We start from the raw sequence: 19433 nt of genomic DNA, 5'->3' as shown, positions 1-19433 counted from the left end.
TTGAATATTTTCTGTTAATCCAATAAACTTAATGTCAATGCTGAAATACTACTGTTTCCATAAAGCATGTCATATATTAAAAGGAAGTCGCTACTTTGAAAGCTCAGCCAATGATACAATGAATAAAAATCCAAAGAATTAAGAGGGGTTCCCAAACTTTTTTATTGACCATATTTTACTATTCTTTTGCCCTGTTATGCATTTTATACAAAAACCTCTAAAATCTCTGCTGCTTACACTACTGTGCCTTTTCACCTTTGCCAGAACTTTTCGTTCCTTCTCGTACTTAATTTTGCAGTGCTATATAGGGGATTAGAAGAATAATTGCCTCTTACTTTAGCTTTGTGTTGCCCCGAGAAACGTTTAAAAAGATTACACAAAACCTTGATAAATCTCCATTCCAGAAAAGCGAAACATGCATCTTTAGACTTTGTGCTATAACTGCTATAGCAGTTAATGCAAGCAACAGTGCATTAATCTGCATGAACCCACAACAAAAATGGGATTGGTCATCACGACTACCGGAACAATTCTCAATATTCTACTGTCTCTTTTGGATATATTGCCAGGTCATAAAATGTGAGACATAGCCACGGAGCATGAATGTGAATGGGAGAGAGATAGAGGGATGAAGTGAGGGGCCCACAATGCATAGCAATCTTCTCCTGTCACAAAAACCTATGAATCCCTTGGTAGCCTCCCACCACTGCAAGCTAACAGAAGCAAAATAAAAGAATGCCTGAGACACAGATGAGAGGACAAAATGGAAAAAAGCCTTAAAATATGCAATAAGTTGAACTAGAAAAATTAGCCAAATACAGTATAAGCATTAGCAAGCTTTTAAGGACTTTTTCAGCATGTCTCCAACCTCTCAGAGCAAGGGACTGCAGCAGGGTCAGCAGCCTATTTATTATGACCACTTATAATGGTGAGGAGCTAAGCTTTAATGATGTATTATACAGCAACCTCAGTGGTGAAGGGTAAGTTGAAGGTTTAGGACAATGGTTTTAATGTTCACTGATAAAAAGACAACATCACAATTGGAAGAATTCACTTATAATTTGTTCCATTTAGTTTAATGTAACAAATGATCTAAACTGGTTCATGCTTTACTTTACATATTCACTGACTTTCAAGAACATGAAGAGTAAGGTAACATTAGGTAGCAAACAGTGCATAGAAGTTTAATTAGTGCAAAAACATATCTTAATACATTTGTTAGACCTTCACATATTATTTATTTTTTGTAAAGGTTCATTCAAATGCAGCATTTTAAAAGCAGCAGAGCAGCTGGTAAGAGACAGAATAAAAGCCAAAAAACACGAACAGCTGCAGGAGTAGCAGAGAGTCAGAGTTAGAGTGCAGCATCTGCACAGCCTGTGCTTTTATGTTCATCAGTTTCTCAAGTCCTAGGGTCCCCATGTGGCTACAGGTTTTTATTCCAACCAGTTTCACAATCAGTGAATCATTTTACCTTTAATTGATCTTATTAATTACCTTTTTTTCCTTGTCATATTTTGAATTCAAAAACGTGCATTAGTGCAAGGTTTATAAGAAATTAAGAAATATTAGTATTTTTTACTACATCATTATATGTTTAACTCTGTCATCTTTTTAATTCACTTCTTCTGTGGAGTTTTCTGTCTTAATTTTATGTGAATACTGATAATTAATGACAAGCACAGAAAGCCAAATGTCATGACATGCTAAAGGACAGCAACTATTTCAGTATCTTGCTCTCTTGTGTGCTTGTTAGTAAATAATAATTTAAGTAAGCAGCATGTTGAAAAGAATTAAATATTAAAAACAAAAACAATTAATTCTCATCTAACACATTAAATATTCTTGCTTCATTGAGTAAAAATTTAATATAACTAGTTTGTGATGTCTGGACTGATACAAAAAAACAACTTTGAAATAACAATGTGCTTAGTAAGGTAGAACACCCACTGCACGCCCAACCTACCTGGAAAGGGGTCTCTCTTTGAACTGCCTTTCCCAAGGTTTCTTCCATTTTTTTCCTACTAGGTTTTTTTTGGGAGTTTTCCCTTGTCTTCTTAGAGAGTCAAGGCTGGGGGGCTGTCAAGAGGCAGGGCCTGTTAAAGCCCATTGCGGCACTTCCTGTGTGATTTTGGGCTATACAAAAATAAACTGTATTGTATTGTAGGAGTTCAGTTAGCCTCCTTAACATTATGTTTACCTCCAGAAAAATGAACCAAAATTGCTGAGTTTTCTTCAACAACAGAAAAGGGTTGTATGTATAACAGAAACAAGTAAATATCAAAACGTCAAAATATATGCAGTAGGAAAGTTGCTTGTGCTTGTGCTTGTGCTCTGTTGCTTGTGCTTGAGAGGGTAAAATGTCAGTGCCTGATCCGCATGGCCGATGAACCCCATGTGCTATTATAGGCTACTACATCTCAAGAGGTAGTGACTTACACATTTTCCCAGATATGAACAACAGTTGCTACATTGTGAAGAGTGCCTAAGGGTCTAATGTATTTCTCATCTTTTTACTTGATCGGTATTATTTTGCATTTTGCCCGGTTTGGTCAAACAATGGCATATCCCTCAGTTTCACCGTCTGTGTTGACGCCTCATGGCCAATTCACAATTGTTATCACTATCGCTTGATTCAGATAATGGTTCAGTTTCAGTTTGTTCTAAAACTGCTTTACAGATTCTCATTTACACATCATTGTGTTTTGGTTGAACACTTCACCCCATTCATTGAATATTGATGAGTTTCCTTAGACTGCAAAATACATAGAAATATTCATGATTTTTGCATCATAATATTATTTTATCCTGCTAGATGGCAACAGAATACTGTCCCAAAAGTTATTTGAGCTTAACACTGTAAAGCAGATCATTATACATTATCACAAGTTTGACTCTGCAATAACATACTTACATTGAATTCTGTACTTGAGTCACACTCGGGGGTAATGTCAAAGAGGTTAAAAGAAAAAAATTGTTTGGAGAGAAAACTATCAACCAAAGGCAGACCTAAGAAATGAATTTGAGAACCACTGAATTACAATATTTTACTTACTAATCAACGGGGAATTGTATATATACATATAATGATGGCAAGTTTCCAAATAATGTGTGGTGGGACATTCCAGAGGAATGTCCAGGGCCAATTTTTGATCCTAGTCCATCTCTGAACCAAAAGACTGTCATCAATTACATTAATCCACACTCATTATCATATGGCTGTAAACATACAGCAGAATGTGAACATATCCTGTAAAATGCACCTAAGAAGTAGAGGACCTGCCTCTACTTATTGTTATGACTTTTATATTAAAATAATTAAATTAAAAGTTGAAAAATAAAACTTTGTATTAGAGTTTAGTTGCTTACATGGGTGTAACCTGTTATCTTCTATAGATGTCCCTGGATTTTTTTTTCAATTCAATGTAAGAAACTAAATTTGTAAAACTTGGCAGAACAAACTCTTGGGGCCCAAGTGTTTTAGGGTATAAGCTGAATCGGCTTCAGATCAAAGTCATGCATTCAAACTGCACATTCAACAAATGACACAACAACATACATCTACATTTTGGCCTCTTTTGAGCATTTTTTACACAAAACACAAGACCGCACCTCCGTTTTGTAATGCACACAACCACATTCTGGAAAAAAAAAAACTCTAAAAATGTGGCTACAGCCCTGTGGAAGTTAAAGGTACCATTTTTTGGCTAAGTACAGACAAACTCTCCATAATTAGTGTAGTGGTGCAATAGTGCCTTTGATATCTATTGAAATATAATGCATTAAATACCTGGGACTAAAGAAGATGCAGTGTTCTGTTCTTCATGTAACCATTGCCAACAGAAGCCATGTATTTGAAGCCTTTTTTAAACTGATTATAATGATTGAAAATACAGGCAGCCTAGTAGAATTTCTGGAAATGTGCCATCAATTCAAGCAAGGCCAAGACAAAGGTGATGTTGTATCTAAGCTATCAAGAAAACAAAAGCAGAAGGAAATAAGGACTGTTTTGAAAAAGTTTACAAAACTGTCAAACTTCTCTTAGAGATTGGGTTGCAATTTTGTAGACATAATGAGGGCAAGAAATGTGAAAATAAAAGGGATTTTCTCAAAATGTGCGATTTTTTTTATTATTTTTATTGATTTTATTGATTTATGACAGATTTCAAAGTAGTGTAGGCCAGTTGCTGCAGTTGCACCAGCCCCTCGAGTCAGAATGAAGTTATTAAAATTTGTGCACATATGGTCTGCAAAGAAATTCAAACAGCAATCACTGACAGCAGATAAAGCCAAGTCTACTAAAACAGAGCAGCCCTCAGTGTGTAGAAAACCCGGAGAACATGGAATGATTCTTGTGTTTTGTTGATTTCTCAAAATTTCAAAGGATATTTATAACCAAAATAAGAAAGCATTCCATATTTATGGAGTAAAGGTAGAGCAGTAAGTACTAGATGAAATGGATAATCCTAAATCTGTACATATAGATTTCATAGGGATGTGCAGTAATATACAGTGGATTCAGAAGGTATTCAGACACCTTCACTTTCTTCAAATGTTATTGGGTTGTATATTGATTTTTGCCCATCAGTCTACACTCAATAACCCATAATGACAAAGTGAAAACATGTTTTCAGAATGGTTACAAATTTAATTTAAAATCAAAAACTGAAACCTCTCATTCAAGTAAGTATTCAGACCCTTAATTTAGTACTTTGAAGAAGTCCTTTTGCCTGTAATTTCAGCTTTGAATCTCTTGGTTAAATCTCATCAATCTTTGTACACCTTGATATGGGCAGTTTATCCCATTTTTCCTGGCAGCTCCATTAGATTGGATGGGAAGTGCCTGTAAAGTGCCATCTTCGGGTCTCACCACAGATGTTCTATGGGGTTTGTGTGTGGGTTTTGACTACAGCACTCAAGGACAGTCAGAGACTTGCCTGAAACCACTCCAGCATTTTTTTGGCTGTATGCTTCAGGTCATTACCATGCTGAAAGGTGAACCCACACCATGGTCACATGGTAGTCTGGACCAGGTTTTCCTCAAGGACCTCTCTGTTTGGCTGCATTCTTTCTTCCCTAAATTCTGACAAGTCTTTCTGTCCATGCTACTGAAAAGCTCCCCCATAGCATGGTGCTGCCACCACCATGCTTCACTGTAGAGATGGTATTAGGCAGATGATGAGCAGTGCCTGGTCTTTGCCAAACATAGTGCTTGAAGTTCTACTCTGAGAGTTCATTTTTTGTGTCATCACACCACAGAATCTTTTTCCTCATGCTCTCAGAGTCCTTTAAATGGTGCTTGACAAACTCCAAGCATAAATTAGCTACCAAAAATGCCTAGTTGAGGATGTAATGCTGAGAGGGTCATCCTATCAACAGGTCCTCTCATCTCAGACAACAATTTCTGAAGCTCTGTTAGAGTGAACATTGGTTTCTTGAAAAAATATCCTTGAACATAGCCCATCTTTCCTGGTTATTCAGTTTGGCTAAACTCTACTAAGAGTCCTGGTGGTTCCAAATGTCCTCTGTTTCATCATAATTGAGGCCACTGTGCCTCTGGGAATCTTCAAAGCTTTAGAAATAGTTTTATACCCTTGCACTGATCAATGCTTCACCACGATTTGATTTTGGTGGTCTTGGTGGTCCTTGGACTTCCTGGCTTTTGTTCTAATATGCAGTGTGAATTGTGGGACCTTATATCCTAAGGTGTGTGCCTTTCTTAACAATGTCCATTCACTTCAGTTTGCCACGCATGGACTCCATTCAAGTTCTAGACACATATCTAAGATAAGTAAAGCAAACAGGATGCACCAGAGCACCATTTGGAGTGCCACAGCAAAGGGTATGAATACTTATATAAATTACAGAATTCAGTTTTCGATTTTTAATAAATTTGCAGACCTTTTTATAAAAATGTTCTGTGTGTTGTTGACTGTAGATTGTTAGGAAAAAATATCACATTCATCAATTTTAAATTACATTGTCTATATACTTTCCGAGTGACTTGTATACAGTATATATTTTAACATTTGAATCATTGTGTTGTCATTATCATCCTTTAGAAAATCATCATTAACACTAGAATTACGAGAGCCTACGAAAAAACTCGTAGATCTGCCCCACCTTAAATCCGTTCACACCTCTCTGGCAGTGTCTTTTGTACTCTAAATGTGCTGATAAAGACAAGCTGCCAGCAGCCGGCTATTCCATCCCGCCACCGACTTAGAACGTGCACGAACTTCTCCCAGCTCATGCCTTGATTGATTATCTGGGAGGGAAGTGGAGTTTTAGAGTGGAAATAATAGATCGTTATTTAGAACACCCGCATTTCATGTGTGTTCCGTTTCTACAGTAATCTGTATGAACACATTGTTAAAACAGAAACTTTTTCATATTTTAGTAATAAATGTTACAAAATGTAGGCATAAACTATAGAATGTGTAAAGCCTGAGTTCCAAAGATCAAATAAACACTTTCACAAAAGGTTCACAGACAATACAACAGTTTCCGTGGCGTAGTGTGCTAAGATTTGCTTCTCAGAGTGCAGCAGCTTTGCCGTGCCTCACAGACCTGAGTTCAATTCCACGCTGGGGATAAAGTGTTACAAATTGCTGTTACGCTCTAACATCACCCCTCCCCCTGATCTGACTCTCTAAGTAACAGCACAAGTACAGATGCAAACCAAGTGTAATCAAGAGTCCCCGGTTCGATCCCCACTCACTCCTATATTTGCCGTTTTCAGTAGTAAGCTGCTCTTTTTGTTAATATTATACAGTACACACATGTACTTGGTTTGCGTCTGTACTTGTGCTGTTACTTAGAGAGTCAGATCGGGGGGAGGGGTGATGTTAGAGCACGTGAGCTTATTCAGTGCTGCAGGAACAACGCACATGTTGATCTTTTTTTCTTTCAGTACATGTGCCTTCCCTGTTTATTTATATATCTAGTGACTTATCTGCCGGTCTGTCTCTCTATTACGCAGTGCTCTGTCTGTCTGTGTGTTATGGATCTTAAAAATAACAGTTATAAGAACAGTTGTTCATGTTAATTGCAGTCTCAATTGTTAAAAAAATATTTTAAAAGGAGCATCCCACATGAAAATATAACGATCTCATTAACTGACAGTGCATACCAATTTATAAATTTTATGTCCGTTTGAGGTTAAAAAGAAAAAAAAAGTAACACTTTATCCCCAGCGGGGAATTGAACTCAGGTCTGTGAGGCACAGGAAAGCTGCTGCACTCTGAGAAGCAAATCTTATAACACTATACCACGGAAACTGTTGTATTGGCCTTGAACCTTTTGTGAAAGTGTTTATTTGATCTTTGGAACTCAGGCTTTACACATTCTATAGTTTATGCCTACATTTTGTAACATTTATTACTAAAATATTAAAAAGTTTCTGTTTTAACAATGTGTTCACACAGATTACTGTAGAAACGGAACACACATGAAATGCATGTGTTCCAAATAACAATCTATTATTTCCACTCTAAAACTCCACTTCACTCCCAAATAATTAATCAAGGCATGAGCTGGGAGAACTTCATGCACGTTCTAAGTCGGAGGGGGGATGGAATAGCTGGCTGCTGGCAGCTTGTCTTTATCAGCACATTTAGAGGACAAAAGACGCTGCGGGAGAGGTGTGAACGGATTTAAGGTGGGCCGGATCTACGAGTTTTTTCGTAGGCTCTGGTAATTCTAATGTTAATCTGTGAATATATTTCAATGTAAGAAAATGGTGTATGTTTAAAAGTTTGATTTACTGAAAATAAGTATGCCATGTATACCATAATTTTAATTTTGTATACATAATAGCATGCATAGAAGCACTACATATGACAGCACTACTCCTATAAACTGCCCATCAATGAAAATACATTAACTAGATTGACTAAGCATGAAAAAAGACGAATAAAATCCTGTGATTTATATCACAATTTATAAATGAAAAATATACATTAGCAAAAGTAGTGTTGAGTCTTTCAGAATTAAAACAGACTAGTCGACAAGCTGTGGCTACCTTTTTAAATATGCTATTTGCTTGATTTTAATTAATAGATGATTAACCAGGTTTACATATTGTGAAGGAATGCCTGGCTAGCAAGAGGTGTCACAGAGAGAGAAATCACTAAAAAGACATATGCCAGACTGATGTCCTGCACTAGACACCAGGGAAGAGACAGAGGATACCATACTAACAGTAAAAGAGCAGTAAACAGTAAAAGAGCACTCTGGCATGTCAGTGTGGGAATTCAAGAGATTAAGACTATGTAGGCCATGGTTCATCCAGGGTGCCAGAGGTATAGAGGTCAGGCAACCTAGCAGATGGCTAACTATCTATCTAGGAAAAGATAAACAGTGAAAGTGAGATCAAGGAGTGCAAACAAGACAACATAAACTGGTATATGAGAGTGTTGGCCTTTAAATCTGAAAACCTTGACAAGCAGTTTATCATCACCAACTGTTTCAAGTTTTTCTTTATTTTGTTGCTCCATGTTCCCCATTCATGCTGAGACAGAGAAAGTTCTAAGATTATAAGGAAAGTTCTTCCTTATGAGAAATTTACATACAGAGGGCCTCATCAAGGATCACTATGAAGAATAGAAGATTACATGTTGGATAAAGGTAATATTTCAGAATAGGTTATATAGCATGAGATATTAGAAAATTAATGTTCCGGAGGAATAATGAATATTGAAGGAAAGTAGCTTTATTTTCTGTGTTGTTGAAGCAAAACCTTAATCAAAGCATCATGTCTACCAGATAAATGAAAGAAATCTGAAAGTTGCTACATTCCTTGTATGATCAGAATACACAGGAGACACCAAAGATTTTGGGCCACCACCAGTATAATATGCAATGGCTGCAAATGGGTAATTTTCGTTGAGTAGTGTTCAGTACAAAGTCCAACACAGAAATGATTCATAGGTGCAAAGATGGTGGTTTTAAAGGGAAGTTACATCATCATGGGTGCCAGGACCGGAAGTGACGTCATTATGAGTGCCGGGACGCTGTGGGTTTCCCATGAATGGTGTGCAGAGGATTGAGAGAGAAAGTCAGTGCACCTCGCCACCCCCTGGTCTGCAGTGTCATTATCACTATTCAGGCCCATTAGCTGTCTCCCATTCGCACGTGTGTCACACTTGGTTGTAGTGTTTTTTATTCAATTGTTAACATCAATAGTCCATGTAGATTATTGTTGGGCATGTCAAAATTGGACTGATAAATTAAATAAGGAGGAAGGAACCTCAGTTTTCTTTGCAGGGCTTACTTAGCTTTGTCTGTTGCTATTTGGTAGAAGAAGAGACTGTTATTATGAGGGGAATATCACTCTACTTGCTTTATTGTGTCTATTAATTGTTGTTTTTTTATCTGTGTAATTATTTAAATTGTAAAACAAAAATCACTTCAAACATCTTTCCTGCCAGTCTTTCAGCGCAGTATAAGTGTACAAACTGACAGATGTCAATTAACGGAACTTGAAAAAATGTGAAATCCATTAACTGTATGGAACAGGGAGATGAAGTCTGAGGTACAGGATAACCCATCAATACTTCATATATGAAATGTGCTTTCTTTCTGGAAAAATATACACTGAAGTTGCAAGAAAGAAAAGGATTCTTCAGTGGATCTGTGCAAGGACTGTTGATAATCGGTATGAATGATTTAGATAAAGTAAGTAAATCCACAAAATCCATTGAAGAGCAAATGGATACAATAGAAAATAACAAAATGGCAATAAAATAGACCATAAAGATGTCTTTTTTTATTCTCCTGTTTGAATGCAGAAGCAAACAAGTTAGAAAATGTCTGCATAGCATAACATTTGGGTGTTTTTGAAGATTTAGTTAACTGTTCGAACGTGTTGGGGTTTAAAAGCCTCTTTGGGTCAAATGTCCAATGAGCTTGGAATAAAGAGATAAGCTACAGGCAAGAGCTTAAATGGAAGGAGGAAGAAATGCCACTGCATAGCAGAAGAGTATTGTGCTTAGGAGGTGCTTAACACTAGAATTACCAGAGCCTACGAGAAAACTCGTAAATCCGGCCCACCTTAAATCCGTTCGCACCTCTCCATCAGCATCTTTTGTCCTGTAAATGTGCCGATTAAGACAAGCAGCAAGCAGCCGGCTATTCCATCCCCCCTCCGTCGCAGCAAGTTCACAATGTTCTCCCAGCTCATGCCTTGTTTGATTATCTGGGAGTGAACTGCTGGAGTTTTAGAGTGGAAATAATAGATCATTATTTGGAACACATGCATTTCATGTGTGTTCCGCTTCTACAGTAATCTGTGTAAACACATTGTTAAAACAGAAACTTTTTCATATTTTAGTAATAAATGTTACAAAATGTAGGCATAAACTATAGACTGTGTGAAGCCTGAAGTCCAAAGATCAAATAAACACTTTCACAAAAGGTTCAAGGACAATACAACAGCTTCTGTGGCGTAGCGGTAAGATTTGCCGACTTATAATCAAGAGTCCCTGGTTCGATCCTGACTGTCTCCTGTATTTACTGTTTTCAGTAGTGAGCTCCTCTTATTGTTAATATTATACAGTACACACATACATTTGGTTTGCGTCTGTAACAGACGGTGTGCATTTGTAGGACTTGTGAAAGTTACATTTTTTTTCAATTTTATTCTCTCAGTCACGAATCATGATACATACTAAGGGGAGCTGACGCTGTTGGTTTTTATTTGAAACTGGGAGTAACTGTAGATATGAGTGGTGTTTTGAGGCAATGGAACTGGACATTCTCTGATCTGGAGGGATAAAAGCTGACACACAAACACTGGTGAATCTGCCTTCTTCGTATCTCACTGTCACTTGATTTTTTTTTTTATTCAGTTTTACTGAGTGTTCCTGATGCACTGAATAAGCTCACGCCTTCTGGTGCACGATGTCGACGCAGCACGGAGAAAAAAAAGAAAGACAAATATATGGGACATTGGGTATAAATTTATGGTACTTGTAAAAGTTAGCTTTTTTCTGTTTTATTCTCTCAATCACAATCACGCTCAAACACCCTCCCCCCACCTCTCCTGATCTGACTCTAAGTAGCAGTGCCAGCGTAAATTCATGTTCAAAAAATGCACGTGTAATGCCACAAAGTGCACGCAGACACTTCAGTTCACAAGCATTGGTACGAGAATGCAGCCAGACTTCTTTTTAGGGCACATACACTGTCCAGATGTAAACACCAGCGTGGAGAGTCGCTTATGAACTGAAGTCTATAGCTGCAGGTTGAAGCTGCCATTGCTGTACTTTGTATATAAAAGCCAGATCGAATGTTATTTACTTATTTACCTTGGTTAATTTACTTACTTCCTATAGCATAAAGTAGACTGCAGAGCTATAGCGCGTCTTTATGTGAAAACAGAAGTGTCAGATGGGGGGTGGGTGGGTAGGGTAGTATCGTGAACGTGACTGAGAGAATAAAACTGAATAAAGAAAAAAAAAACAAAGCTAACCTTTACAAGTATCACACATTTACACCGGCTGTTACAGACTGATTTTAGAATAAAAGCATACATTTGATTTCAGTCTCACGGTTGTAAAGATCAGGAGAGGCGGGGGGGGGGGGGGGGGGGTGTTAGAGCTTGATCGTGATTGAGAGAATAAAACTGAAAAAAGCTAACTTTTACAAGTACCATAAATTTATACCCAATGTCCCATATATTTGTCTTTCTTTTATTTCTCCGTGTTGCGTCGACATCGTGTACCAGAAGGCGTGAGCTTATTCAGTGCAGCAGGATCACTCAATAAAACTGAATAAAAAAAATATCAAGTGACGATGAGATACGAAGAAGGCAGATTCACCAGCATTTGTGTGTCAGCTTTTATCCCTCCAGATCAGAGAATGTCTAGTTCCATTGCCTCAAACACCACTCACATCTACAGTTACTCCCAGTTTCAAATAAAAACGAACAGTGTCAGCTCCCCTTAGTATGTATCATGATCGTGACTCAGAGAATAAAAGTGAAAAAAAATTTCACTTTCACAAGTCCTACAAATGCACACCGTCTGTTACAGATGCAAACCAAATGTATGTGTGTACTGTATAATATTAACAATAAGAGCAGCTCACTACTGAAAACAGTAAATACAGGAGACAGTCAGGATCAAACCGGGGACTCTTGATTATAAGTCGGCAAATCTTACCGCTACGCCACGGAAGCTAATTGTATCATCCTTGAACCTTTTGTGAAAGTGTTTATTTGATATTTGGACTTCAGGCTTCACACATTGTATAGTTTATGCCTATATTTTGTAACATTTATTACTAAAATATGAAAAAGTTTCTGTTTTAACAATGTGTTTACACAGATTACTGTAGAAACGAAACACACATGAAATGCATGTGTTCCAAATAACAATCTATTATTTCCACTCTAAAATTCCAGCAGTTCACTCTCAGATAATCAAACAATGCATGAGCTGGAAGAACATTGTGAACTTTCTGCGACGGTGGGGGGATGGAATAGCCGGCTGCTTGCTGCTTGTCTTAATCGGCACATTTACAGGACAAAAGACGCTGACGGAGAGGTGCAAACGGATTTAAGGTGGGCCGGATTTACGAGTTTTCTCGTAGGCTCTGGTAATTCTAGCGTTAAGCATGAAGTCATTTGCACTTGTGGGAAGTGGATCAGCCACAGGAGGTGGTAGTTAGAAACTACCACATAGATGCTGCAGGTGAGCCTTTATTATTTGCAATGGGTTTGTTCTTTTATATTTCTCCATGTTTAAATTCCTTGCAATTTTGGAATAAAATTCATTTTTATTTGTACCTTGTCTAGCTCACCTTCATGTCAAATAAAACTTATCAGTTCATTGGCCAAAATTAGGTTGGGGTGACTACTACCCAATGTTGTAAATAAAACATGAAATAAAACATTCTGGCAGCATCACTTGCAAGGCAAGAACCACACACAGATGAGTCAGCAGCCCATCATGGCTCTATATTAATTAAAGTAGATTCAAACAAACTACCTTAGTTATTATTCATTTTCTAATTTCCCTGTTATCCATGTTTTGTTTGTAAACTATGTCTCAGAGGAAGATGCAGAGAGAAAAGAATAATAGAAAAAAGAGGGAGTGAGAGTTAGTGACACAGCAAATTGTATATAAGATTTTAATAATTTCCATTCTGATAGCCGTTAATGAGATGAGTAGCAAAATGCTCCCTCAAAACACTAACAAGATCTGTAAGAAATGATGTACTGTTTACTGGACAGTAATTAAAGAAAAACATGTTTTTAGCCTTGAAAAGAAAACAACATTAGAAAAGAGAACTATTTAGAGAAAGAGAAAACAATAAAAACTACATAGTAAAATACAGTAATTATTTAAAGATTTAATGTTTTTGTTTCTATTTGGAGTTCCAGTTGTGTAGCCAACCAGAAGCTGGCATGTGGGAAAACTATGGTGTCTTACATAGCAACAATCAAAAGAATATAGCTGCTAAAATTCTTATAGAATTAAAGCTCCTAATGAAGTGGTGCTGATAATTGACTGCAAGTAAAGAGCCTGTTTACTGGCTAGTTGGTATAAAAATGAGATCTTTCTCAATTCATGTGAACATCCTGTAGAGGAAAAGCTGAGCAACCCTAAACAATAGACCAGGCAGGTAGTGTGGTATAGCGACCTCATGACCCCCTATGCTCTCCCAATCCGTCTACTGACTTCATAGGAAGAGACATGAATGTCACTGCCAAGGTAAGTAAACCTCTCGACAAGGTCGACAGTCTCTCCGCAAACAAGCAAAGAGGAGGTAAAAATAAATACTGTATTTGTATCTCATTGTATCACCATTTCAGAGGGGGTTTCAGAGGAGTGACCACGTCTCCTTGGGGTGTGTTCAGCCCCCCTCTTCACAACGGCGCATAGCGGAGGTGGGGTTGGGGTTGGCAAGTGAAGCGAGCAGGGGGCAGCGCCCCCTAGTGTCTATTAATGCCCCCTAGTGTTTATCGGAAGATTTTATTTTTTCTCCAGCGGTCTGGATTTTTTTTTTTGTTTTTTTTGTCCTCCCTTGCCATCGGACCTTACTTTTATTCTATGTTAATTAGTGTTCTCTTATTTTAATTCTTATTTTGTCTTTTTTTCTCTTTCTTCATCATGTAAAACACTTTGAGCTACATTATTTGTATGAAAATGTGCTATATAAATAAATGTCGTTGTTGCTGTTATTAATAATTGTACCGCATCCTTATTTTTTATTGCCTTGCATACATGCACCAGTTCAAAATTCATACTGAGTGCTTAGAGATCATACTGAAGTGAGTGTCCTTCAGCTACAGGGAAATTATCCACTATCACTGAAAATCACATTTCAGAATAACCAGAGATTCTAGTGGAATCAATATGTGATAGAAAAGCTACAATTAAGATCTGCCCTTCCCGTTTAATTTAGGTAAAGCCCACCTATGAAACTGATGCCACTAGAATCTCTACTGTTTAGTATGTGATTCTTGATGATGGAAGGAGTGTTGTTTAACCTATGCAATACTATATTTATGGAAGTCACTAGGTGACCAGACCATTAGAGATCAGGAGTATGTATGCATTGAATTACTACATCTTAAATATAATCGTCCAATAACACTCTATTTTTTGTATGAACATGCTAAAATTTTCACTAAAAGTAACTTGCCTAACCTCCCTCATCTTCACTTGGGCAGTTTTGATGAAGATAGGGTTACTATTTCTTGGTTCTAACAACACATTTCAAAGAGTTTCCCCCCTATATGATCTTAAGGGGTAAAGGGCAAGATATATTTTTAATAGAATAAGGAATTAAATTCAGCAAATGTAAAATATATCGTTCTTCAGTGGGTGCTGTAATTCAGCTTAAACCATACATCACTCACATACAACCTTTTTTAAAGCTGTCTAAAATATATCAGGACAAGATGTAAGTTGTGAAAAATGATATGAAATACTTACCTGGTTAGTTTGTACCGTATATTTTGGGAATGTTCTGAATTTAGACTATTTTGGGTTAAAATTTTACATATGACTCAGCTATGGATCTAACGTCCTGTCCAGTCCTCTAACAGCAATACTTTAAGTAACTTCAGATGGAATAATATTGCACATTGAGAAATTTAGTGTGGCATCCAAAACTACATTGCTTTCACAAAGACTGATTTTGCTTAGCTTGAAGAATTCTGTATCCCCTATCACAGCTTTCTGGGAAAGTATTGTCTTATACAGTATATTATATTCACTTCAAGAACTTTTTAGCTTTCTAGCAAGAATTGCATTCTAAAACAAACGTACCAGATTGTGCCACCAAAGATTTTTGGCTGTTTTAAAACATATGAGAATCCACTTCAAACTGGACTTTTCCCTTATATCTACTCTCTCTCTCTGTATGTGTATGTGTATACAGTGTATATATATATATATATATATATATATATATATATATATATATATATATATATATATATATAAAATCCTATATATGTTGTGCAACGATTTTGTGTGACCTTTTATGTCACGTTTTTTTGTCACGCTTTAAATCTGGCTTATTTTAAAATCTACATATATTTCTTTGATATCATTCTTTTCAGAATTTATCGAACTTTAATGTGATGTTGCTAGTTTTCAGATTCTTATTCCGTTTTTAAATTATAAGCTAAAATATCAAGAACTCATGTCCTGCGAGATGAGACTTTGTGCCAACAGTTAACTACACCGAAAATAAAAGGCAAAGAGTAGCTAACAAAGACAGATGCTGTACAGGCTTTTAAATGTTCCAAGTGCCACACGAGATGTTGATCGTGCGGCACGGCAGCAGCAGCAAGCCAGAATCTGATCGAGCAAAGAGGAGGTAAAAAAAAACTATTTGTTTCCCATTGTATTACTATTTAAGAGGGGGTTTCGGAGGAGCGACCATGTCTCCTTGGGGTGTGTTCAGCCCCCCTCTTCACGACACAAGTAAGCCCCCTAGTTTGGGTATAAAGGAAACATTTTTTTTTTCGAATACAATATTTGCATTTCATTATTGATGTCTTTCATTGAATTGTACTTACCTTTTGTGCCTTTGTTATCTTCATTTAAAAAAGAAAAGATAGGGGTAAATAAGGATTACTAAGTAGGTAATTGGATTTGCAAATAGTCCTGGGAGAGGTACTGCTTAGATTAAAAGGCTGAAATCAAACAAATCACCAGGACCAGATAACATTTACTCATAAATGCTTAAGGAAGTTAGTGAGTACATATCTAAACCCTTGGCACAAATTTTGAAGACTTCTTTACTCTAAGAGTTAAACAGGATCACATAGTGTGCTGAGACAGACATGTGAATGTTTTAAAAGAAAAGTGCAGCAGTTGAAGAGAATCTCAGTAGATGAAAGGGATGCTCTAAATGATGCCGAAAGTCTCCTGTTAGTCATCAGTTAGAGAGAGGGGATTTATATGAGTTATCTAGCTAGTGTGGATTAGCAAGAACAGTTTTAAGGACTAAGAGCAAACTGAATTTTTAAGCTTAACAAAGCACTTTGCCATGATGTTTTATGAGAAAATAACATATAAAATAAAGTGTTTTATTGATTATTTGAACAAGACATGACACTAAGGCTGCAGGAATCTGTGGTATCCAGGGTGAACTTCTCCAGGCTGGTGGGAAGGCTGTCCTCCTTGCATTGGAAGCAATCCTTGCTTCCATTGGATAAATGGGTGTCATCCCAACTGACTAGAAAATAGGATCTATCATCCCTATCTGGAAATGGAAGGGTGATTGCCTGGATTGCGACAACTACAGAGGGATAACACTGCTCTCGGTGCTGGGTAAGGTCCTTGCTAGGGTCATCCTCAATATAATCCATGATCATTTGCTCACCTACCAGTGACTGGAGCCGTCTAGTTTTACGCCTAAGAAGTCTACCATTGTCCTCATTCTGGCACTGAGAGTTCTCATATAGGACAAACACAAATATCGGCAAAGTTTCTTTGCAGCCTTTGTCGATTTTTGTGAAGCATTCAACTCAGCTGATTGAACTGCCCTGTGGGACATCCTGAGACTGTGCAGGATCCACTCATAGTTGATGGATATCATGGCCGGCCTGTACACTGGTACTGTGAGTGCTGTGCAGAGTGGAGGCAGAACCTCTTCATTTTTCCCACTTGATCCTGGGGTTTGTTAGGGGTGTGTTCTTGCTCCTACTCTGTTCAATGCTTGCATGGACTGGGTGTTGGGCAGACTTTTGGGGTCCAGCAGATGTGGGGCTTCTGTTGGTGAAGAAAGATTCATTGATCTTGACTTTGCTGATGATGTCACTAGAAAGGGGTGTATGGCGCTCCTGATATCTTTGCAAAAGGACTTTAGAGTCCTTGTGCTTCGTATTTCACTATATGGTTACAAGACATGGATGCTATCCAGTGATCTGAGACGAAGACTGGACTGCTTCGGTACTGTGTCTCTTTGGAGAATCCTTGGGTACAGTTGGTTTGAGTTTGTGTCGAATGAGTGGTTGCTCATAGAGTCCCAAATAAGGAGCATTACCTGCATTGTGAAGGAGCATCAGTTATGGCACTTATGGCCATGTGGTGCGATTCCATAAGGGCGATCTGGCTCACAGAATCCTCATTGTTGAAGACCTGAGTGGATGAACCAGGTCAAGGGGACGCCCACATAACACCTGGCTGCGGCCCATAGATGGTCATTTCCAGGGGGTGGGACTGAATCGCATGTCTGCCTAGGGGGTTGCCAACTGGGATCCCAAAATAAATACTTAACAAGCTGGGAAATGTACACGTGGCATAACTGATTTGAAAGTTGGTGCATTTTACATTTTTTTAGTACTTCATCAAAAATGTAGTATCACATTTTTGCTTATTAAATATTTTTGTAGCACTATTCACATATGCAATTAAATTAGTAGACCACAATAAATACATGCTTTTTAACGACACTTTGTAATAATATGTACTTAAAAATGTAGCCCAAATATGCTCATAGTCGCTCAATAAGTTTCACAGAGTCCAATTCAAGTGATGTAAAAATGGCATCAGGTGATGTGCTAATGTCAGCTGTCATTGGGGTCTGTGATTAACTGTTGTTAATCACAAATGTTTAAGCTCAACATTTTAAAACCTGATAGAGTGTGCACATGGGAGACAGCTTAAGGGCAGGGGTTGGCACTGTGGTCTAATGCCTTCTCTCTCTTCTTCCCTTTGCAGAACAGAAGACTGACAGCCACTCCAATGCTGAAGTCACCCTTCTGGAACCACTCTTCCTGCCAAACGACTTTATAACACGGACGTCGGCCATCTTGTTCAGTTCTATTTTTTACTTGTGTCAGGAAAGACATTTCCACAACTTTTTGTGTAATTTTTAAACCTTCAATTTTAGATTGTTGTGTATCCTTTTACAAGAGTTAAAATCACTGCTGAAGTCTCAAGTTAAAATTGCTGGCTGCTTCAGACCAAGATAGATACCAGGTCTGGGTCTTTGCTGATAAATTGTGTCAGAGAATTAATGAAGTATTATGTAATGTAAGGTTTTATTTATAACGTTTTAAATAACAAAGGGATACCCAAAATATAAAATATCCAATAACCACTACAACAAGTATTTAGTGCAGTAAATTCAATCCCCACTTTCTAAACTGTAGTAACAATACCGCAACACTCAGTTACCTACTAAATGGCAGTACACTAAGTGAAATTAACAAAAGAAATAACATTATAAAATACAAAATGACCAATACTGTTGTAAAATCACAATGCTACTCTTTGAAAGGAGAAAAGCAACTAAGTTCATTGTTTAGCTATTAAAACCACAATAATTCATTAAAATGTGTCAGAGGGGGACATTTTTTGTGCACTGGGTGGTTCCATTAGACACCCATTGTTGGGACTGGGGGTGAGAAGTTAAAAGTCTGTCTGCAGGATGTAAGTATTTGCTGTATTGCAAAGGAGTCACTTTGTCTGTTTGAGATTACAAACAATACCAAGTTGTGATAACAGAACTGCTCCTTCCTTGGAGGATGCCTGTATTTACCTGAAATTAACATGTTTGACAATATTGATTTCTAATCAGCAGATCTGTACTCATTAATGGTTGGTAACAATACATTTTGTTAACTTGTGTTTTCATTAATTGTTAAACCCAGGAAATTTTGATGTGCCATTGATTAAGCTGATTGTACAGGACTGACAACGGCAGGGACTGAAGGAGATTTAAACTCCTGGGCAGCAGAAGGCAGAGAGGGACGGTCCACCAAAAATGCTGTCAAGACACTCGGACAGAGCACAGGGCTTGTAGGCAGACGAGGGTACCTGACTGGCACGACGTGAGGCACAAGGACGGCAACACTTACTTCCAGGGAGGAAGAAACAGCTCCATAAGGAGACGCCGGTTTTGGGTCCAGTGAGAGAGGGAAGCCGCATGAAAGGACCAAGCAAAGCTGGCAGACGAGAAAT

This window comes from Erpetoichthys calabaricus, chromosome 4, assembly GCF_900747795.2.
Source record: "Erpetoichthys calabaricus chromosome 4, fErpCal1.3, whole genome shotgun sequence".
In the NCBI taxonomy this organism is placed as follows: domain Eukaryota; kingdom Metazoa; phylum Chordata; class Cladistia; order Polypteriformes; family Polypteridae; genus Erpetoichthys; species Erpetoichthys calabaricus.
The sequence above is the reverse complement of the archived record's forward strand: the minus strand, read 5'-3'. Positions refer to the sequence as shown.